This window comes from Strix aluco, chromosome 2 (assembly GCF_031877795.1).
Source record: "Strix aluco isolate bStrAlu1 chromosome 2, bStrAlu1.hap1, whole genome shotgun sequence".
Taxonomy (NCBI): domain Eukaryota; kingdom Metazoa; phylum Chordata; class Aves; order Strigiformes; family Strigidae; genus Strix; species Strix aluco.
Window position 1 is genome coordinate 61,642,907 of NC_133932.1, and position 23,890 is coordinate 61,666,796.

General features: G+C 40.7%; 1 protein-coding gene across 5 annotated transcripts in view; it reads left to right on the forward strand.

The window, feature by feature from the left end:
- Nucleotides 1-1,464: 1,464 nt before the first annotated feature.
- The window catches only part of P2RY8 (P2Y receptor family member 8), a 33,455-nt gene continuing 11,029 nt past the window's right edge, over nucleotides 1,465-23,890 (forward strand). The window contains exons 1-3 of one of the 5 annotated variants that reach the window (XM_074814937.1): nucleotides 1,465-1,574; nucleotides 5,070-5,143; nucleotides 12,445-12,564. The gene's annotated coding sequence lies outside the window, so the exon portion shown is untranslated. Of the gene's footprint in view, nucleotides 1,575-5,069; nucleotides 5,144-12,444; nucleotides 12,565-18,153; nucleotides 19,947-23,890 lie in introns of those variants that run through there. The other 4 variants (XM_074814936.1, XM_074814939.1, XM_074814940.1 and 1 more) reach the window with 4 other exon arrangements.

A 23,890-nucleotide genomic window follows, 5' to 3' on the forward strand; every position in this document is an offset into this window, starting at 1 on the left:
ATGCTGGGATGTGTACCCTTTCCAGTCCTTTAAGTGAAGCTGAACAACACTGCTGAGAGGAATCCAAGATCTGAGTGACCAGGTCTTATAAATAGTAATAATCTAAGAATAAACATCTTTCTGAAACCCACCATCCACTGAGAGCTGGACAATGCTGAGGTCTCATCCTTGTTTCTAAAGCCGTTTATGTAGTTCATACAAAGCTTCTCCCATGGAAAAGCCTGTGGAGCACAGGCTCACTGACACACCAAGTCCTGCTTTGTCATCTCAGCTTTGCTGAGAAGAATGGGCTAGATCCCTACCTCTTCTAGCTTCTGTGGAAGGACATGCTTTATGCCCAAAAAAGGAATTTAACTTTTCTTAAAGAGAGGACTATACCCAAACCATCATAGCTGGGTGCTTGAGCTATGAAACTGTGGTATAAAAGTGCATGTTGGTGATTCTATTCTCTCTTCCTCTACCAACATCCCAAATGCAGAGAGTGACACTTCCCCCCCACCCCCACTCCCCTAAGGTTTTTAAAATAAAAAGCACACATGCCTAGGTGAAGAGACCTCAAGACTGTGGAAATGACACATATGCACATATGTCTAGGGCTTGTTTTCTAAAGCATAAAAAAGGGAGAAGGGTGAAAAACACAGGTCTGTCTTCAGTGTTACAGTCTGCATTGTTGGAAGTGTTTTCTTTCTCAGCCTGCTGTTTTGGTGGGGGGACTCCACTTTGGGGTGCTGATCCTCCCTGCACCTGCACGCAGGGAACCCAGGTGCCACCTTGGGTTCAGTGTGGAGGTGCCTGCTCCCCAAAGGCAGGTTGTGCTCCTGTTTGTGCTTTTGTTGGAACTGGCCTTTACTAGCTTTCAGGCTAATGGGTTTATATAGTGCTTAGACTCAGAAATTATTTTCAATCGAACAGGTATGTTCAGACACAGGAAACGGGTTTTTAGGGGCAGAAGGTTTTTTGTGCACAGAGGACCTAACTCCTGATGTTCCAGCATGCCTGACTTTCACCTAGAGACCCCCTGTGCTTAAAAGTATCATACCCCATATGTACATCAAAAGCTTGTCCAGGCTGCAATGGATGCTGCTCCTTTAATAACTTCTTTTTTCTTGCTCTGTTGGGCACTGCAGCACTGAAGTCATGTTGAGAATAAGCCTCTTCTAAAAATGAGAGTTAGGCACTCAAGCCATTACTTAGTCATTTCTACACTTCATCACATAAACTTCACTCAACAGTAAAATGTACTTGGTCACAGTTATGCAGAAGACACAGCAAATTCTCTCTTCCATGGAGGTGATCAGAGTCATCTCCTCTAGTCACCTTCATATTCTCAGTGTGAAACAGAAATCATGTGTAGGGCATGGCATTAGTTACCAAACTGAAGTGGAAGGGTAAGATGGATTTTTTTACTGTACTTGAAAAAGCGAAGACATTAGAAGTAAGGAAGGAGTTAATCGTTGCAAAATACACGGTCATTTCCTGAGCCCTGTGGTTGGATGAGTACAAACTTTCAACTATTTCTAATCCTTCTCTGTCATTTAAGAGGCTTTCAAGGTGCACTGTACATCCCAGACCAGGTAAGTGGTACAGCTTTTCACTTCTTGACTGTTTATTCAAAATTGTTTTTCAGTGGAGTCAGACTCAGTCAAGACTCATTTGTTCTCTCTCCTATTATTTACATCCGAAGGGAGAACAAAGTTCATTGCAATCCAAGAAGTACATGTGTGTCTTTGTGCCAGATGACTGTGAGCTGTAGAAATAAAGAACTGTATGAGTTAATAATAGAGCAACGATAATGAAGAAGTTATGTTACACATAGTCAGAAGTCAGAATTACTGCAGCAAATACTGCAGTAAAAGGGAAAGAAAACTCTTCCTGCCAGTTTTAAGGAGTTCACTCTGCACAAACCACTATCAAAATAAGGGGTTCTCGGGTGTACAGATTGCTTTAGTAAGGAGAGTAGTAAAAATCATAGCATGTCTCCAACTGTATTTTTAAAAGGAGGAAGAATGAGCTTCTACATATTGGGGGAGAAAAAAAAAAGATTGTTTTGAACCGATTTTATTTGTAAATCTGGACCTGATATCTATCTTTAGCTATTGCAGAGTCACGTATTGTAGTCATCCTGAGACCGTTCCTGAGGTTTGCAGCAGCCAAACATACACAGAAGTGACTGTGGAACCATATCATAAAATGATATAAATTCATCGGGGTCTTTTGATGCATAAAAACTGAGCTCAGACAGGCGGGCACCAGAAGGAAGTCTCGTAACACAGTGCACTCTTGCATACTTCATTTCTTGTTTCTTAATAGACAGGGTGAGAGACTCTTTGCATGAAGGTTTTTTTAGTAGTTCAGAAAGAAGCATAAAATAGACATCTGTAGGGCAGTTATTGTAATAATGTGCTGTCACCAAGCTGACCTACAGAAAGTGAAATTGTATGTGCCATGAGGATCCCTGGATGAAGTCATACACTGGAGATTCAGGGTTTTGGCATTTGCTTGTTTTTCAGTCTTTGCTTGTAATCAGTTTTAATGTTTGGACATTGGGTCCTTGACTGTGCTCAGCATTTGATATAAACACTTTCTGGATTTTATACATAGTGGTCAGGAGAATCTAGCTAGGGTTTTCAAAAGCACTCATTTGATTCAGACAACATAAGTCCCATCAGTGTTTGGACTTCATTCCTAAATCACCTCCACCTTACTTGTGAGATTGCTACTATGGTAGTAATGAGTTTCATCCTTAAAAGACTCTATGAGCCACAGAAGTTTTGTCACTGTCATCTATGGATGGGGAACTCAGATGAATCTCAGTTGATGTCAAACTTATGACCTGGTTTTTGCAGCTCCCCACTGCAGGTGATCTGATCAAGAATTCCAGGTTTTCCCTTGCAAACAGCTGTACGTCAGTTTAGACACAGCTGGAGAGCATGTCACCATTCTGCTAGGGAAGAGACTGTGGCATGGGTAGAAGCATTTGCATCAGCCTTAGTCTTCTCAGTTTGAGTATTGATGCTAGGAAATGCTGTTCCTTACAGCTCTGTATGGCCTTAACTGCTAAACACTTGCAGCCTATGCTACAGCTTGCTAGATGAAAGCTCGCTGAAATGCACCTACCCATCCTGCAGTCACTTTCCCCAATTACTGCATAGGCACAACTCAAGGGAAACTACTCATCAGCTTTCTGTGGGAAGAGCAAACTGAACCCAGGCCTCCTCTGTTGACAACGAGCAGCTTACCCACTGCTTTAGCATCCCTTCAGGTAGATTTATTGAAAATGTGCATACACCTTCTGTCTTTCACAGGGGGTTTCAACTTAGATGCATCTGCCTGTGCAGACAATTTTGCTTTCACTGATGACTGTAAGCACAGAAAAGGCCAGCTTAAGGTGCTTTAAACTGTTCTCAGTGCTCTGTTTCAGCATGAGTATCTTTGGTGTGGGAAAAGGGTGTACTCCCCAGCTCTCTGTCAGAGGGAAGCGTACGTTATATGTAGCGGCCATAATAGGATGGAAAAGAAAAAAACCCTAGAAAAGCCATTCCTTGTATGGTAAATGTGGTCTCCTCCAGTAGCTGCTGTGTTCTGGTCCAGTGGCTAGAGGGTAAAAACCCAGCAGCCCACAACCCAGCCTCAGGAAGTTATCCTGTGGTGGGATCTCCCTGTCCTGCTCAAAAATGAAGACACACCAAGACTATTTCTCAATCTGTTAAACATTGATATAGTGGTGTTTTGCACACGTATTGCCGCCTGACAACTTTACTTCATATTTGCATATTTTCCAGATAAAAAGTTGTATTAAAGCAAAAGTCCAGGGGGCTTCACTGCTGACAACTAATGCTTGCAAAGTCTCCAAATAGACAGAAGGATGTTTTTTGTATCAAGCATATTTACTGACACTGTTCTCGTGTTTTTCACAGAGTGCAAAATGAGCTTGAAAATGGAGCTCTCCTCTGAAAAATGACTTTATAGAAATGGGAGTGTTTGCCCCTTGACTACTGCCTCAAAAATTCCTGGATGAAATGAGGTCATTTTATAAGTAAATGTCTTTGAGACTGTTTGGGCTTGTTTACTCTTACTGCCAGCTCTCAAATGGGAAGGTCAAGTTGCTGTTCCTTCTGGGCTTACTAATTATACGCAGGAAACCTGAAAGTGACTCTTAGCCTGAGAGTTAGGGTTGTAACTTTAAAATAGATAATATAATCCAATTTTTGTCTAAATTTAGGTGCTAATCAATGAGAAATATCTCACAGGGTTCATTTTCTACATCACTTGAGTTTGGTAGTGTCAGTTTGATCTGGTGTCTTTTCACATATTTTTGATCGGAAGCCTTCCATCCTTACTGAAATTTTCCATTGGTAGTCTTATTTTTTCAGTGTTGTTGAGTAGTTAACTAAAACTAAATACTTAGAGAAAGAGAGAGATAGATCTGTACATGCTTCATGCAACAGCTCAGTTTTTTGAAATGCTGGATTTTAGCTCTCATTGATATCGTAACAGAGAGATTCTGCCTTTTTGTACACAGACTGATGAGGGCCCAAGAGTTGTTCAGGCTGGGTCAAGGCATCTATAAGCTTGTTCACCAAGAGCTGCTCATTTTTTGTCACATTTTCACACTGCTGCATGAGGAATTCAGGCTCAGCAGCTGATGAATTGAAAATAATTTTACCCTCACATCCTCATTCTCTCAACTGCTGTTTAAGTCTTGAAATAACAGAAATTATGCACTGGTACAGTCATGATGAAGCAACTAGGGTTACTTACTGCCAGATACACTGTACCTGATTCAGATCTGCAAAAATAAGAAGGAAAAATATCAAGTCACCAAAAAGAATGTGCTCTTTTATCTTCTCTTAATCTTCAGATGTGGATATTATGCATCTTTAGTAATCCTGCAAATGCACATTTTACAGCTAGTGAACTCCGTTTTAAAGCTTTGAAAGGTAGTATTATCAGTGCTTGTCACTGTTCAGCATTATCTTTAGATGTGCTCCTTTCAAAATATTTTTTTTTGTAACAACTGATTCTTAAAGGATTTTTTCTTTGGTCCCTTCTGCATCTCTTACTCATAGAGGAAATCTGATCTGCTGCAGCACGGAAACATCAGCGGTGACCACGGCGAGACAAATTCCTTAGGGAGCTGCCTGTAAGTCTGATCAACATTTAAGATGAAAAGTTTTGCATTTTCTTTGGCAGGATGTTACACGCAGAGTTTATCTGTATGAGGCAATTGCTGAGGCAATAAGGGAATATTCAGGAACACAAGCCTCTGCTTTGAGTAGGTGAATAAGCACAAAGAAAGGAATCATCTTGTAAAGACTTTTTCTTTCTTTTTTTTTTTTTTCCTCCACAACTTCTTAAAAATATGATCAGTCTTTGAGACTCTCTAAATCATGCCTAATTGAAATCCTGTTCTCCCAGGATCATGGGTACAGCAAGTAGACCCCCCCCTTCTGGGATACAATGGTTCAGCAGCTGAAGGCTGGGAGAATAAGCATCTTGTACTTTTGTTACTTCACAGTGTGACAGTCAAGCAGTGCAGGGATCAATGGACAATCCTTCTGGAGCACAGGGGGTGATGACAGGTAGGGTAGGAAACTGTGGATACGCAGAAACAGAAATGGTGAGGGAAAGAAAAAAAAAAGAGGAAAACAGGTGGTATGAAATCAAGGGAGACAAGGACAGAGGGCAGTGTCTGGACAGTGGTTAACAGGAGAAAGACAGACTTTGGGTTACATGCTCCATGATGACGTAAGTGGGTTTGCAGAGGACATCAAGGCATGATGTCCTCTCAGCTCTTTTTCTCAAATACTCTGGAGAAAAACCTGAAATACCCAGGTCTCGGTAACCTATAAATCTTCAAGGCAAAGTAGGTTTGTCTGCACCCTCTAGTGGTCTCGACAGAAAAGACATTTTTACCCAACTAATTTTGCACTAGATCCATTTGTGGGAACCAGTCATACCCTGGTCTTTAGCTTGTCTGACACATCTGTAATAATTGTTCTCAGCCTCTGAAACAGGATGGCTACATCCAAGCACCTTTTTGTGAATGGACTTTGGTCTATGATAACTCCTAAACTACACAAGGAGGTTGTGTGGGCCCCAGAGTTTGAGGGAGCATTAGTTGGTGTGAAACAAAACTGTGCCAGAATTGTAACAGCCCGAGGAACTGAATTTGATAGCCTGAGCTCAGGTTCTGACAGCATTTATTTTACTAATATTAACATACCCTTCATGTAGTAACATCTCCCTTGTGCACCTGGTATAGTCCTCAGTCTCCTAAGTGTAAATATTACAGAAGAATACTTCAGCACAAAAAAATCAATCAACAGCTCATTCAGAGGGAAACCATTGCCTGTCTCCTTTATCAGTTCTCATCTGCCTGCTGCTGGAGGACACATGCTAACTGAGGTAGGACTGCAGGAAAAGGCAAAGTAGCCTTGTGATTTTAGTGACTGAATGATGTCCTGGAAAATGAGATCCTGCCACTGATTCTGCCTGAAATTCTTGTATGATGCTGAGAAAAGGGCACCTCCATAAGAAAAGGCTACAAGAGAAAGGCCTGAAATGGAGCTGGGGTGGAACTTCAGAGCTCCAAGTGGGGACAATTCTTACAGAGCCTCTGATTACTCGGGAATTATACTCTAGTAGTTGCTTCTCATAACATAAGATAGCAGTACTTAGGATAGCAGTACTTAAGATACTTAAGGACAAATAGAGAGCAGATATCCATTTGCAATTATAGAGCAATTGGATTTTGACAGGACTGAGAGAGCTGGCCTAGTGCCAGTAAGGAGCATGCTTAAAGTACATCAGTAACACTATGTTTCTTCTTTAGAAATACAAGTACTTTCTTTTCAGACATAGTCAAGGAGTAGGAAATAGTGTAACTCCTGCTCTAGAGAACTCTCCTAGGAGAAAGAGCATGCACATTCAACACTCTCTTTGGAAAGTATTTAAAGCCTTATCCACCTCTTTCCTTGCTAGCTAGATAGTATGCTAGATGTCACAGTCTGGGCTGATTTGCATCTGGCCAGTTGAAGCTGGAAGAGCAAGCAGTGTCACTGGACTAAAGAGGAGCAGATGCCTGAAATATTGTTCAGCTAGAAGGCAAAAGACCTCATCTCTAGTCTCATCTTCAAAGACACTGTTTCACATTAAGTAGTCACTGGATAACCCCAAAGGCCAATCTAAACAGTAGATACAAGGCCATGTCCACTACCTTACAACTGATGACTGCCCCTGTCACTAGGCTAGAGAATCTCTTGCCCTCCTGCATGGTGTTTTCGTCTTTCCCTGAGTTGTTGTATCTATAATTTTTTATTGCGCATCTTTGATGTGAAATATGGGCGGTGCCCAGCAGCTCTGTGGTTAAAACAATCTCCTGCTCAGATAATAAGTCCCATGGTCAGACTTGGGAGGCAACTGGAGACATCAGTTTCCTGACCTTAACCACTAGTCTATCATTTAAACAGGGAAGGGAAGTGTTTCTCTTCTATCAACCATCTTAAAAGATTGTAGCAAATCATATTCAGTCCCCAGAAAGAAAAGGCAACAGGGAATTTTCATAAAGGGAACCTTCACAAACTGGTTCAAGGTTCGGGTCTTCAAGTAGTTCTTCTGCGAGAGAGAGGATGTTCTGTGAGACTCACTAAGATTTTTTTTTCCAAGTTTTCATGTTTCCAAGGCTCATCCATCGTCTCTTCCAGATGACCTATGTGTGTGGCACATGAAGAGCACTGACTTCACACTGTTCCTCATAATTTTGCTGACTATTTCAGATCCTATTCTGAGACACCTAAGTCTTCACTGGAGCCTTAATCCTTCCACTCATGTGGTGTTCATCTTACAGAGCCTGAAATCCTGTTTCAGATCTGGCTTCAAGGGGTTAAGCTTTCAGAAACAGGCACTAACTCCGAGTTCCTCATTTTCAAATGCTTATTAAAAGACACCTGGGTCTGACTTGCAGAAGTATTGAGTACTCACAGATCCAGATACAGTCAATAGAAATGTGGCCTTGAAACAGTAACATTTTATATAATGCCAAATACTCTTAGAAATCAGGTCCTAGGCAACTCAGGGCCTCCATTCCTCACTCTTCTGCTTGCAATATGGGGTTAAATAATCTTCATATTAAAGGAAGGCAGCAAAGAAGAAATTTGCAGGTCTTTTTGAAGCACTTTAATGATACAGCACTGGATGCCACAGAAATGCCCATAAATAAATTATTTATTTGGTGTTGAGGACAAAAGTTTGAACAGTGCACTGTACATAGGGCATAGTGTCACTCATTGAACAATGAGGAGAAAAAAGTCTAAATCTTTCTGATGGGGTATTTTGTCTTTGAAAAATTGCTGGGTGGGCACTGGTTCCAAAAAAGATCAAATGGAAATGGTCAGGCTTAAACTTGTCCATTTTCAGCCAACTGACTTGTAAGGTTTCTTGGCAGCTGGGTTGATTGGCTCTCTTCAGCTTGTTGACTTCCAGCTTTTCACTAGTAGGATCATTAAACTGCAAAGCAACCAGGGGAACCTGCTGATGAAATTCTGGCTCCCAGGCTTTTCAGCTGTTTATTTGTCCAGGCTGCTAGAGCAGCAACCTTTCTGAGATATACGAGCATTGTGAGTATCTTGACAAGGAAGGAAAAGAAAACATTTTCATAAGGAACACCTTCCCCTCAATCCCATGTCTCTGCAAAGATGACAATCTCAGTTACACAGTGCTTAAATAATCAGTGCACTGCTCAGACCTGTTGTGGTCATTAGCAATACATAGTTAGTCAAAAAGTTTGCGGCTAACAGAAGTTGGCTGCTAGCACAAGACTGTGAGACTAAGTTAAGCAGGAGCAAGATGAAGCTCTTAAGCTGAACTAAACACTGCTTTGCACATTGCACATAACATCTCCTTATCAGCCCAATTCGCAACCTAAATCTGTACATGTTTGTCAAAAAAAATATTTGGAACCCCCTCTTTCACATGAAGACATGCCTTCTCAGTCACACATTTCTTCCATGGGGCATAAAGATATCATTAACACCTCTAAGAGGATGAAGAATGAAGTTTCCTGCTAGGTGTCTGGCTTTCATGATCTCAGTAATTCTCTGCTGTGTAGATACATAACCTTAAAATCTGGTCTTGGTGGATAAAATAGCATCACAAACTCATCATTGACATGTTTCAGGTTCAGCATATGTTAAATGTGTGATATTTTAAATCATACATATTTATGAAAGCTTTTTTTCAGCTTTTGAAATGAAAAGTTTTCCATCAACACTTCTCAGAGAAACTAACAGGACATGGTGCAGTTTTACATGTTATGGTAGGCTGATAGGTTTGCCTGACTCACACATCTATTCCTGCTAATGTTTGTGGGCTGTCTTACATGAGTACATGATTACCCCCACAGGAGAGAGGCAGAGATCATAACTGATCTGGATATCAGTAACATAGATGGTTGATCTACCCTCGGCTTGAAAATGTTTACACTGAGTGGGGTGGATTCTCAGCACCTCACAGTTTTTGCTGCCGCAGTATGAACTTTGAAGTCTCTCACAGAAGTGCCTGGGGATCACTTTGTTATACAGGGAACACAGGCATATGGAAAGATTATTCCTATGCCGGTTAGCAGTAGGAAAGCAGAGAGAGATAAATTGTACTAGAGAAATATTGGCTTCTTTGGTTGTGCCTACTCTTCTGGCTGCTCTAACTTGTCTCTTGGACCAGTGTAGTTATGAGTGTAGAAGGAAAAATAGGTGGTCAGAAACATCTTTGCCTACTTCTAAAGCGTGTGAGGGAACCTGGGGATTTGACTTCCTCACGTTTGAAATAAAAAACGTAGAGTTGCAGCTTGCCATTGCCAACAATTTTATGGTTCAGACTAACATGCTACAGGAGCTGTAAAGGATTCTTTACCCCCACCTGCCTCAGCAAAGAAAAAAAGGTCTCACCTTCCATATATCAATTGCTTAAACTTTTCTAGTAGATCTGAAAGAAAGAAAGGAATGAGTAGGGGTTTGTTCATAAAGAACTGTCCAGAAATTCAAAGTGTGCCAGGCATTAGAAATAAAGTCACACTTCTATATCAAGGATGTTTTTGTGTCCGGCTGTGGGCCCAAGCGAGCTGAATGCTAAATGCTCTCACTTCCTGTTGCCTTCAGTGGAAGATAAATGTATTCACTGGGTCTTGGTCCATTCATAAATTGGGTCTGTCATGTGTTAAGTCAAGCAGGATTTGGTGTAGGATTTGCAGACCAGTTTTTGTAACCTCATGAAATACTCTGCCATTGCTACAATTCTATTTCTTTGATCCCAGGCTGAAAAAGGGATGGATGAGAGACATTTTGATCAATTAACATGAGAATCACAGTGGCACTCTCCCAATAGGGGAGATAACACCAACAAGCTCTCCAGTGGCTCTGTGGACAGTAGAAAACACTAGCCTATTTTCTTCCTACAATTCTATGACTTACAGTGAATTACTATATAGTGAAGATGGACATTACTGTCATTGCATATGTCTACAAACTTCTCCTGAGTTATTATGGCCATGACGCACAGAAAACCATATGCAGTTGTAGAAATCAGGGAAAGGAACTAAAAATATTAGGTGGAATTGTAAATGTCTGAATTGGATGAAAGTGGCTTTCGAATTGTCCAAATATTTTTATGCAATGCACAGAAACTTAGTTAATCTTGGGACCTACACACTTTATCAGATTTGGCTAGAATTAACCAAGATGTTCTCATTTATTGAGGGAGAGAGGGGAAATACAGACCTGTGATATAGACCAAAGATCCTTTTCAGGCAAAGCTGAACAGCAGCCAGGCTCAGTAGTTGTTTGGTTTTTGTTTATATTCTTGCTTCTAAATTAATGATAAAGTGAACAAGTGGAAGTGTTTGATGCCTGCTCTGGCTGACTGTCACCCAGGACTCCCACATCCCTTTCTGGATTCTCCCACATCACATCCTTCCCCTACAGATGAGGCCACATGCCCACCCACAAACCTCATTTGTCAGGTAAGAAGGTGTACTGAAAAAAACGCAGCCTATGCTGTTTCTGTGAACAGTATTTATTGACTGGCTCATAGAAAGCATTGCCTGGCCCAGCATCTCGGTGCACGTTATCCCCATGGTAGTCCACAGAGTCCTGGCCTTCCATTTCTACAGCCCAGTGCCATTGTGCCCTTTTACTTTCTTCTGGGAAGAAGGCAAACAACCAAGCCTCCCCTGAAATAGATCCAGTCTACACTTTCTGTGTCAACATTAATGCCTCAATGCTCTCCTCCCCCAGAGGAGAAAAGTACTGTAGTGACTATCTTGTGGGTGCTTATTTCCTTTTTCAGGATCTGAGCTGAAGCTTAATTCTTTTGATTTGTAGCCATCAAAGACAGTGAAGATAGCAACTCACAGTGGTGCTCATAAATAAAAATCTTACAGACTGTTACGTGCTCTCTTACTACTTCATGCACAAGTGTTAAATGGAAGCAGAAAGTTAAGCTTACAGCAATTAAACTACTAAATAGCTCTGAAGATCAAGATTAAATATTTTCAATGTTATCTATTTATTTTATATTAATTTTATTCACATTTATTTCACTTATGAAATAAATTAATCCAAAACCATCCTAATCTAGATCCTTTTCCATGACCACTCACACTGGTAAAACACAGTGCCGTAGATTTTGGCAATGCCCTGCATACAGACAGTTGCAAATGACAGCAGTTTTTTGAACATACATCTCTAAGAGACAGTGACTTTAGCATTAGAACTCTTTTCTCTGTGTTAGGGCTGCAAAGATCGTACTGCTGCTGAATCACTACTGTCAATGATGACAAATAACAAGAGTATTTCCCCAGTGGAAAGACAGCCAAATATAGTATAATTTTAAAAGCCAGTATAGCATTCTTAGATGAGAATTATAAAGTATGTAAATGTTCTTTGCAACTCAGTTTGTATTTGTCTTTTTGACACTGACAGTCCAGCTGTCCTTATTACTGCACTTGTTCTGTTTTATATACTTTTGATCTAATAGTTCTCAAAGTAAATAACTGGGTAGAAAAGATAATGCTACCCTATACTGGAAGGGTTTGGAAACCAACCTCTCTTCTCATTATTAGAAATATTCCCTTCACTTCATGTTTCAGTCTGGGTGGGTGAGAAACCTGTGCTTGTTCTTTGCCTAAACCTACAGAGTTTCCACTTCTGAAGTTCCCATTATAGTTTCCACTAGTTCTGAATGCCCCTACCCCCCCAAAAAAAACACCTAGCTTGGGGCTCCTCTGTGTTGTTCGTACACTCTGTTTAAAATGTTATCAAGTATTTTTAAACTTTTTGTATTCTTCAAAGCAGATTGTTTCAACCACTACTTCCTCATTTCTCCTCCCTTCCTCTTAACTCTTCAATATACAATCTCTTAGATACTCGTGCTTTTCTTCTTTGTTTACAGTCTATGAATAAGTTGATCTGTGCATCTTCCCACCCAACTGGGAATATGAAAGCCAAGCAAATTTTCAGGTAGCTTCTCATCGGAAAAACAAGATGGGGTTGAAGAAGTGACAACAATTTGGTAAGGAATGGGGTTTTGTCAGGCTTTTACCACTGAGAATCTTATGGTCTTATTCATCCTTCTAATAGTGTTTTATTTGACAAGCCTACGTCACACATTGCATCGTAAGTATCAGGATTACTTGCTATCTGCCACCACACAACACTAAAAAAGACCTGATCATCTGCTACTTTCCTCAAACCCTGTCCTTCACAGTGATGCATCCACATATCCACTGATACGAGTTAGTCATACCAGCAATGACAGGGTGTCACAAGAGATAGCTGAGGTCTTGTGCTGGGGTGAGGAGGTGTGTGTGAACTACTCCATGTATGTCCCATGGGCCTAGTTCTGTTAAAAAAGCATTAGGTTATTCTCCCCTCTGAGGCCAACCTGCCCCACACACATTGTAACTCCATGAGCCCAGCTTTCATTTTTACTGAAGTCCTTTTCTCTAGCCTTAAAGTGGGGAAAACAGCTTCCTAGGTATCTTCCTGTGTAATTGCCCTCTCAATAGGTAAACGTAGTCAGTGTAATTACAGAATCTTTATACTGTTCTCCCATCTCAGCCTGGGGGAGGGAGGATATGTAAAGGACCTCAGCAAGAGGTAGAGCAAGTATATACTTATACACCTTTGAGACAAGGCTCACCATCTTTCTCTAAACAACCCAGGAATCAGGTACGTTTGTGCAAGAAACTGCCCTACTTCTCTCCTGCCTGTCAGAAGAGAAAGAAACACAAGCGTTCAGCCTGGTGATTTGCAGTGAAGGCACCATACCCACCTGCCAGACTCACTCTCGTCCACCCGCACAAGTCCCTTATATCCAGACTGCTCTGTCTGGGAGAATGCCACAAAAATGCTGAGTTGAGCCAGGTAGCTTTTCCCCACTCCATGCCTTTCCTAGTCTGCTGGGATAGGATTTATGAACAGGGTACGTGTTCTCATGGGGATTGGCAAGGGAGAAGTTAAAATGTCTGCAGACATACCATGATCTGGGAGGACTGGTTAGCTGATTGAGCGGCTGTACAGTATGGAGTACTTGCCAGGAATTTTAACCTAGGGAAAAGCCATTGAGACTGCTGCAAAAGCAGAAAAAGCAAGTACTTTTACTTGACTGCCACTGAGGCTTACAATAGACAGCACAGGCAATCCAGCCAGGGTGGGACTATGCTCACCAAGGAATGATTTAGCTGCACAAGCCAAGGACATTCTTCTGCAAAAGGGGTCCAATCCCAGAAGGCAGAGCAAGACAAATGTGCACTTGTGGCTCACATTATATGCCCAACATCAGGCCTCTGCATGTTCATATGCCTGACCTACTCGTTGGCATTCACCCCAACCTCACACTAAAGGAGAAAAGATTTCTTCACAGGTGGAATTTCCAATATCTGATTTTAATGCTAGCATTGAAAAAAGGCTTTAGGAGCCTAAATACTTTCTTGTCACTGTAAATGTTAAAACTCAAGACTGAGGTCTTCAGCTGCTCAGCTTTTGCTAAGGGTGCCAAATATCAAAACTGTGAAGCCCAGTCACTAAGTGCTCAGAAGCATGTATATCCTAATACCCAACTCAGACTGAAGACCTAAAATGATCCACAGTTATGGAGTGGGGAAAGACTATGCCTTGCACTGTATCATTTTGAGCACCCATATACTGTAAATAGTCAAAGCACTTATCGGAGACTTACTGGAGTAGATCCTCCATGGGATACAGCCAGAAGAAAGGTGGCAATGCCATGTGCCCTTTAATCCTGTGGATGCTACAAGCACTCTCTACAGATTAGGGATGTTTACCTAATCTGATTGGAATCAACCATTCCTGCAGAAATGCATGTTAAAGTTATTTATCTACAAATTATCTTTACTCTTGCACCTGAATTTGTTCCAATTTGTGTGCTGCAACTGGGATATAGAGTCCATGGGTGGAGAAAAAAACAAGACTGTTGTATTTTGTTCAGTACCTGAGAGGAGAAGACATCCAAACTGCAGTACCTATTTCAACATAATTTATATGTTTTATATGAAGTGACTAATAGAAAATCTTATTGCCTGGTGGGAGGTGTAGATTCAAATCTCGTCACTCTGAAGAGAAATGAATTCATATCTCCCACATCCCCACTTGAGTGACATTTGGGAAATGTGAACAGTACTGTTGCTGCTGGTGTGGATCCTTCTATTTTTTTGGAAGATAAGACTGATGCAAGTATCTTGCTCCAGGAGAGATTTCATACATAATATATGGTTGTAGCTAGTGGCCTCCTTGCAACCCTCAGCAAAGTGTTGAAAGCTGCAGCTTTCTCAGGGACCAAGGCACTTCCTGTTGTCTAGCTTGCTTGCTGCTCGGTGTCCTGGTTTTCTGGATCTCATTCCAAAATGCTTAATTGTGAGCCAACGAGGTATGGGACATCTCAGCTGGGGCCGTGGAGACTCCTGGGCAGACAGGTGCCTCTGTCTACCTGTGTTTATACAACCTGAGCTAGAGGAGGTGTGGATGGTGGGTGCTCTAGGCTCTATCCGTGGATTTGAATTCTGTATTAACTGCCTCTAGGTACTTGTTGCTTTCCTGTGTGTCTTTTTTTATGATTGAGCAAAACTAACCGCAATCTCTTTTCACACCCAGTTTCTAAAGAAACTCTTTTAACTGGTTTTCAGCTGAACTGTGGCTTTCTTGAGCTTGACTAATGACAAGAAGGAGACATCAGAAATCCAGTGTACAAAGTCATACCTTGTCTTTTTTAATATGAACTATTCAGTCATTTGAGAAGCAGAAAAACCTATTGTATGTTGCAGTTTGGGGAGATTTTTTCTGCTTAGGATATTATTGCATTATTATAATCTGGGCAGAAGAAAAACCCTTACCTGTAAAGAAAGAATTATCTGTTTCAAGAATCAGTTTGGGAAGTCTCATTATTTGGATATTACAATTTAAGGTACAAGGAAGTGCTCAATTTAAAAATAAAAATATCTGAACACAGTTTTGACAAACGCAGACCCTTGAATATGGCTTGAACTGGACATTCAAGAAGATGGCACAAAAACTCACTCATTCAAGAGCTTTCCATAGTAACTTTTGAATGATTTCATCAAGCTTACTGCACTGTTTTAAGAAGTCATTGAAAAGCTTGCAGAGATTCCAGCATAAGAGATCTTGATGCCTTATCTGGGAAAAGCATAGTTATAAACCATCAGAACAAGTCCACTGATTCCAATAAATTAATTAATTGGATGAATACTTTCTGTAAAACTGGATACAGAACATATCTAAATTCTTGAGGCATTCTAGAAAAGAACAGAAAATCTTCTAAGGCAATAGGTACTGTGCTACAGCAACAGTTTTCATCTTAGAATGCACATCCAAGTACACAGGTTGCTTCTTCAGTTAAATAAAAGCAGATGCTGTGCTGGCAACTTCCAAAGCCACTTGTTCTCCTTATAACACTTGGAGCATTTACAAAGCAAGACACTAATATTTCTTAAACCATCATCAGCCAGGTAACTGAGCAGTGCAAATATATTAGTATTATATAAAAAAAAAAAAAAAAAAAAAAGAAAATTAAATCAGAGTAGGAAAAGGCACCGAGCAAGCGAAGGAGAGAGCACTGGAATTGAAGATTATCATCCTCAAGGACACACCTAAAGTCTTGTCAACTCTCAAAATACTGTTTCTTAATCATCTACTTCTTGTGTTTGCGAGGAGACTTTTTCACAAAAAGATACAGTGAAGTCAATAACATCTTCATCTCCTTATTGACATGGCTTTCTGTTGGAGTGACAATGAGGAAGCTTGTTGTGGGTGTTGTCCTCAACCCACTTCATCCCAGCACTTTGGAAGTGCTCTTGAAGTGCCAAAGCAATCCCTTTACACAGGTGTGTTCGATAAGGTGGATCCTTACTCTGATCTAGAAAGACATGTTTTGGTTATCATGCCACTGAAGAGAGGTCATTGACATACTGATATCCTGGTCAAAGCATTGTTGCTACTTTTTCATTGACAGTTTTGGCATCAGGAGACAAGCTTGCTTTTGCGTTTGTTTTTGCAGAAAAGAGCATGGAAACCAGTCAGGAATGTTATTGCTAAGGACTGATTCCTCAAAAATACTTGGATGCCTAATTCCTTTTGAAGACTTAGGCCAAAATTAGCATCTTTCCCAAATATTGTTTTGCTGCAGGTGCTTAAAGAAACAAGAAAAAAAGGTCAATAACTATGAGGCAAACAAAAGCCAGACATATTTAATTAAATGTAAACTAGCTAGTTCTCTTTGCTTCTGTCAGATTATGTATTTGAGTATAGCAAGTAAGAACAAAGCAAGAATGAAGTATGATCCTATTATTCTTGAAGACTGCAAAAGTTATTATTTCATCTGTAATTAAAATACAAATGGCAATGGCAAGGAGTTAGCATGTGATGTGACCTAAAAATAAGAGACTAGCATAAACACATGTTCAGCCTAAAAAGTAGTCTGTCTTGTGATTAGTGTGACCATTTCAAAATATTTCCTGTTGTGATTGTATAACCTTTAAAAAGAAAGGATAGGTTTTAGCTGATGAATTGCTAGGTGTCTTCTCTTTCTACTAATCTTGGTACAAAAAGGATAGATTTCTTTTACTTTAAAGAAACATGTAAGCAAAACTAGTTAACAAACCTAATTTTTTTGTGTAGGGTAGTTTATAACATGGTGTAACAGAATGCTCTAAAAACTATCAGTCTATGCAGTGCAAACACAAGCAACTTTTCTATGTAGTTTATAGTATGTCTTAGCGGTAGCATCTATAGAGATGGTGTGGGAGTGGTGGAACGTTTGAACTGAGGAAACCGCTTTTGAAATTTGTTTTTTTCTTTGTGTGTAATTTTTTTAAAGAGTTTCAGAGAATTGAAAGAGGAACCTGCATTGAGCAGCTAGTTCTAACTTGTACAAAACTTTCCCCACATCATGTGATGAAACATCTTTTATCACTGCATTCTTATCTTTGGTATCTGAGATGTTAGAGCACTATGGCTTTGCTCACCTACATGGCTGGACATACGGTGTTAGAAGGGGTTCTGAGAACTTTTTTGCCTTTCCAGGCTCTTTTATGAAAATGTAATGCACAACCTTTACTAAACCCCAGTGCTCAAGAAAATGCATGTATTTTCAAGCTTAAAACTTTGCTTTCCTTCTCTTCCTCTCTGTATATGTCTATGACAATGCAGCAAGAGACTGAGAAACACACACAGAAAAAGAAATGATACTAAAGCTGCTCTCCTGGAATTTTTATTGCCTTTATGTTTTTATGAAGACTTGTTAGGATGTTAAAATTAAAAGGACTTGGGCCTGTTTCCTTCAGTTCCCTGAATGAGTTTCAAAACACTGCCTCTTTCCATCATTTGCTTGCCAAACCACATTAAATCCCCCACGGGCTGCAAAGCTAAGTGACTATCGCAGGCATCGGTGACTCCATCTCGCGTGCCCCGCTAGGCCTCTCCACCGCCAGGCTGATATGGCACAGAGAGGCAGGCTGGACACCACACACATGTGCAGAAACTGTGCCCCAGCCCCAGGTGATTCCAGCAGGGCTAGGGAAAGCATAGGCTTGTCAGGTCTGTAGGAAAACCCTGAGACGGCTCCAAGCCCCTCAATTTCCCATGAGCAAGCATAAGCCATGGGGCCCAAAATAGAGCTGGGAACTAAGTAGTAGCAAAACTTAAGTGACCTCCACTATTCTCAGAGAGAGAAACAAGAAAGTAGTTGGTGCTGATCTTCCTTCACAGCAGGCAGGGGGACAGGTTGTGTTTTCAAAAACACCATTTTGTCTCTACTTCCAGGAAGTTGAGGGCATCCTTGGAGCTTCAGAAGAGAAGGTGGCTGCTGTCGGGTCTGCAGTCACATTTCAATCACTGCCAAAGCATCAGGTGTCTGCTAATGAAGGAGCTCCCATCAGCAATTCTCCTTTGAGATCTACAGCACTACAAGAGAGTGAAAAAGGGAACCAAAACCTTTCGATAGGGAAGCCCTCACGAGAGCCCAGGTTTCAAGCTTGTCGTTTTCTACCAAGTCTTATTTCTCACCAGATATTCCATATATTATGGCATTTCTTTGGAGACAACAAGTTTTATTTTCATGTTTTATCAATGCTAATAGATTAATCAGCTCCAAGGAAAGTTTTTGGTCCCTGGAACATGCTTCTCTGCACCCTTAGCTCACAAGAAGGATCCCTGGTGCAGATTTGGTTTGTGCTAGCTGACTTCTCCCCACCAGTTCCCAAGCAAGGTTCAGCAGCGAGTAAGCAGGCTGCATGCCATTGCCCTGCTGAAGAAGCCTGATAGCATGGGCAGAGGCCGTCCCTGGCCAGCCAACCTCCACAGCAAAGAACGGCCCCAAGCGCGTGTGGTTTATTAGTACCAAGCAAGACTCGGAGTACCAACTAAGGGCCCTCTCTACTTTCAGTCAGAGCACCTGTTCTTCTGGGGACAGGAGAGGGTGTTTTTAAGAAGAAAAGGGATTCTTCAGTGATAATAGAATTTCCTTTGGTATTTCTCCAAGACCTAATTCTGTATGTGTGTAGCAAAGGACCAGGCTCACCAGTAGGCTCCCCTCTCTGATGGGCCTTGCCATTATCTAGCGCTGCTTGTGTCAATGGTCCAAAGCAATGGCTGGGACAGCCTGGTGTGTATCTTCCAGCTGAGCACTGTAAGGATCCAGAAAAAAATGCAAAAGAGAAACTCTGTCTCCTTAGACATATCCAGTAGACACAGGTAGGGTCAAACCTCACACACAGACAATAGAATATTATTTTTTTAAATTAAGCAGCTGAAGTTGTAGAAATTTATTTGCAATGGGCTATAGGCCAAAGCCCTTGGGTATCCTGATGGTGGAGTGGGAGACCCCAGGTTGGTGGTCCTGCTGCTGCAGAGGTTCAGGATGACAGAGGCCTGAGTCAAGAGTTGGTTCTCCTTGTCTTGCAAGGAGCTCCCCTCTGGATCTTGAATAAGTGGTTTCCACGAGCACTTGTGGTGCCTGACCACACACATCATGCCAAAACCAGGACAGCGCATTTGCCCATTTTGTTTAGGGGTACTTGAAGGGTTTTGTTATTTCCGTACTGTTTGCTCTCACATCTGGTTTTCTATCCCAAGAACATTGCTGCGACATTTACCATCCTCGTTATGTGACTGATGATACAGTCCTGCAGTTACAGCCTTCAGCCCATGGAAGTTCTGTCTCATTTGTTGATGCAGCTGAACTGTTTACTGGAAGTGACACCAAGCTTCCTGTAATACAAGAGCACCGATCCTTCAGTGACACAGCCTATTTTGGGAGGGCTGTACCAGCGTGTGCCCTGGCCATACCATTTCCAACAGTTACTTTCTTTCATCAGACTTCTCAGATGCCTAAATTAGGTCTGATTCCCAGCTGAAAACCAGGTCAGTCAGCATCAGCATTTTTACACTTTTTACATATCTGTAGAGACACAAATATGTGGGTTTTTTTCTGGCTGACTGTTCTACGTGATCTGCTTCATACACTTCACACATAGAAACTGTTTGTCCGGTTCCTTCCTGGACTTTATTAATACCTTTTCCTGCCCTTTTTTCTAAGAATACAGAGGATTTAATAACATTCCCACCCCTAAGTATGTGTAATCCTGAACTATATGCTTTTCTGTGTCAGTTGGCTTTCTCTAGTCTTTTGTTTAAAAACTATAACCTTTAGTAACAGAAGCCTTACCCTGTTTTGGTTTATGTCAAGCCATATTTTCCTGAATAGTTGCTATCTGCACCAAACATTTCCTTTATTCTTAGTACATTTATATTATTTTCCAATGCATCTATTTTCAAGTTACTAACTGAAGCTGCAGAAATACAGTAATATTTCAGAGTATGTTACTTAGAGGTCTCTAGGGCTCCTAACAACCCAGATTTTGCCTCTAAAGAGCTGTCTGCTACTGCTCTATTGTTATTAGTATCTTATCGGATCATAATTGTACCAGTCTTCAAAACTACCTTAGAGTTTGTCTGTACATATCCCACAAGTTTCACCGTCTTCCCCTCCAACGGGCAGTTTTCAAACTGAAATCTATAAAGTCCATAATCAGCTCCCCAAGGGAGATGATATTTTAATCTGTGCCACCAAAGGACCTCCTCTCTGTAGGTTTTTTTCCAGCTTGCCATTCCTCTGTCAGTAAATGTCCATTCTGCTCAGAAAGGCAGGGACTGCTTGTCCGTGGTGGGACTGCTCATTTATGGTGTGCTTGAAAGTTTCTTCAGAGTATTTCTTTTCTGCCGGATTATTGCATTTGTTTTATTGTGTTAGTTGGTTTTAGCAGAACAGGAGGAGTTTGATTTCCTTTTCCTTATAAACTATTCGGGGGAAGGGAAGAGTGTTTGCTTTGTCATTTTCAAGTGCCAGAGGGTAAGAATATTGTGTTTTCTTTTCCCACACCTGAATTCTTACCACAATCAAGTTCCTCTCTGTCCTGTAGACTCATTTTGAGAGCTCATGCCACCCAGGGGCCCCCTTCTTGCTCTGACAAAGCCATGTATTTCACTTGAGGTTAGACCCCAGCCTCAGCTAGAGCTCAGATAAGCCTCAATAGTTTGATCCACAGCCAAGAGATGATTAATTAAGGGTAATTAATTAGCTGTCACGGTGTGTGGCACCTCACTGAAGACTGAGTCACACCAGAATCTTATGTATATAGCTACATTTGGAATCACCTGAACCTTGTGTTTAAAATATGTGGATTTGTTTTTTGATAAAACTTTAAAAGTTCTAAATTCTCCAGTCTAGGTGTTAAGCTAAGCAAATTTTTAAAAATGCAGTTTTATGTGTTTGTCCTTGTCACTGCAGCTCACAGACTTAGTATGCTTTTCCAGGTGGTTGAATTTTAGGTGTCACCTTAAAAGGAAATTCTCTTTAAGACTGGCTGAGCTCTGGAGCCCACATTTTTCTCTATAGTGTTTTGGACCCAGTGAAACTCAGACTTTAAATTTACATTTTACATTACATTTTCCTGTACTGTAGGATTGCTTTCCTTTCATTTAAAGGCTTATTCTACTAACATTTAACATACAAATAGCAGAAATTTCACTTGTAGTCCTGAAAAAAAGTTTAAAAACACAAGAATGTTATCAGTTGTAGCTATACTATGAAACAAGAAAATAATATCATATATTATTATATATGAACATACAATATAATAATATCATAACATATATAATGCTGTGCACATATGTATATACACACACATATATATATGATGAATCAGTAACACAAGCTAAAACATCATCCAATAAAAAAGAGAGAAATTCTAGTACTTGGGGTGTTGATTATGGGGTTTTTAGGTATTTCAGTTTGTGGTACCAGTGAAAAAATATTTATAGCATACATATATCATATAAATCATATTTAATATATAATATCTAATATATACTATTATATCAGTGTATTATAACAATATCTCATACATAATATTCATTTTATAAGTTGGATAAATAATAATGCTTTACATTTCCTCATGATGGCTTCCCACCTCTCCTTTACTTTGCTGGTGCACCTTGTCATAAGGCGCTGCCTGCATCAGCATCACGCTAAGGCTGTTCTCACCTCATACCAGCCTGTGCTGCTTGCATGTGGTCACCATATGAAATATCATGGCTGTATTTATTTACCTTAAGCATGTGGGCAAGCAGACAACTCATGACACAGACAATGTAGGGCGTAAGGTGGTAGTATATTGGCTGTAGTATAGTATGTCTTATGGCATAGTAATGAATACACTTTCTCACATGGTAACCTGGAGCTGTTTTGCAAAACTTTATCCCAAATGGGTAAGCAATCTCCTTTGTATGTATGAGTGAGATCAAATATGTAGAGTGGCTGATGAGATATGGATTCATACCTTCGCCTACATTGCAAGAATGTGTTTGCTTGCCCATACGCTTAAAAAGAGCAGACCACAGATATATGTGGTAGAAGAGACTGTGAGATACAGACTGAAATTGAATTACAAATTGAATACCCAGATTTATCTCTATTAAGTTGGAGCTAAATGCCGAGGTCATAACATTTATAGTTAAGACATTAATTTTTAGTGCATAGGTCAATAAATAGCACCCTTCAAAGCCCAGCATCTTCACTTTCATTATTTTATCTCAAGATGGCAAGATTCCAGTAATGATCTGCAGAGCAGCGATGATACAGATATCTCAGGGCATTTTGCTAGCAGTAAAGAGGAACTCAACTAAAGCCAATAACAAGCTGTTGCAATGTATTGTTTGTTGATAAGAGCAGAGACTAGCTCCCCCAACAAAACCAGCTGCAGAACATGTTTGACTTCTGTCTGTGATTATTTCGTAGGTAGCATTCATATAATATTATATCAGCGTATATCTTGACTATAATTAGGGCACTTATGTACTTCTCAGTGCAGAAACAGTATATTAGACAAGGACAGAATCCTATTTTTGTCTTAATTATGTATCTAAGTTACCGAAGTGCTGTGAGGACTTGAGAGGAAAACCAAAGCCTGAAAATGAGGGCACTTGCAGTTTGGTTCAGCTGAAGTGCTGAATTTTGACCTGCTGTCTCACCTGCACTTGAGGACTTTCAGAAGAATGAAACAATAGCAGAAGTGGTTTCAGGGTGCTATTGCTGTTGTATCTCTTTGTATTAGTGCGATAGCTCAAGTAGTCACAAAGAAACTGAACAAGAGGTGCAGCTTTTGTTAGAAATCTTTTTCTTTTGTTCTCATTTTATAATCTCCACTTCTTGTATGTTACCAGTCATACCTCTAACTGGTATCAAATTGCCAAACTGAAGAGAAGCCAGGAAAAAAGTGTTAAGTCAGGGAAAAAATAATACTTATGTTGGCTCTTTCTTTTCCTTTGTATGCATATACAACACTGCTTTAAAAACTAGGTGATACAGTACATCTGCTCCTGTAGTTAGCTATTTCTGGGGTTCCTGTTACCTGTGCGTCGTGCCTTTGGGTACATCTGCTCAGCACTGTCCAGGCATGTGTGAATTTATATTGTGCCCTGTGCCAGCCACAAGCAGCGCAGCTGCAGTTATCGATGCTCAACATGAGCTTTTGCAGAGAAGCCAACTTTCAGTTCTTTCAGCATGTGAACAAAGTGAGTTTGCATGAGCTCAGACGGGGTGAGCTGGCTTCTACCTACCAAGCAAAAAGCTCTGAAGTGCTGTGCACATAGCACATGTAGCTGCCTCAGACTTCACTGGGACTTGCATGAATACCAGACCTACAGAACTGGTCCCAAGATAAATGAAGCCTGGTCATGCTATCTGGGCTCCATAGAGACACTGCATGTACCCTAAGTTGTTCCTCTCAACATATATGCAGGCAATA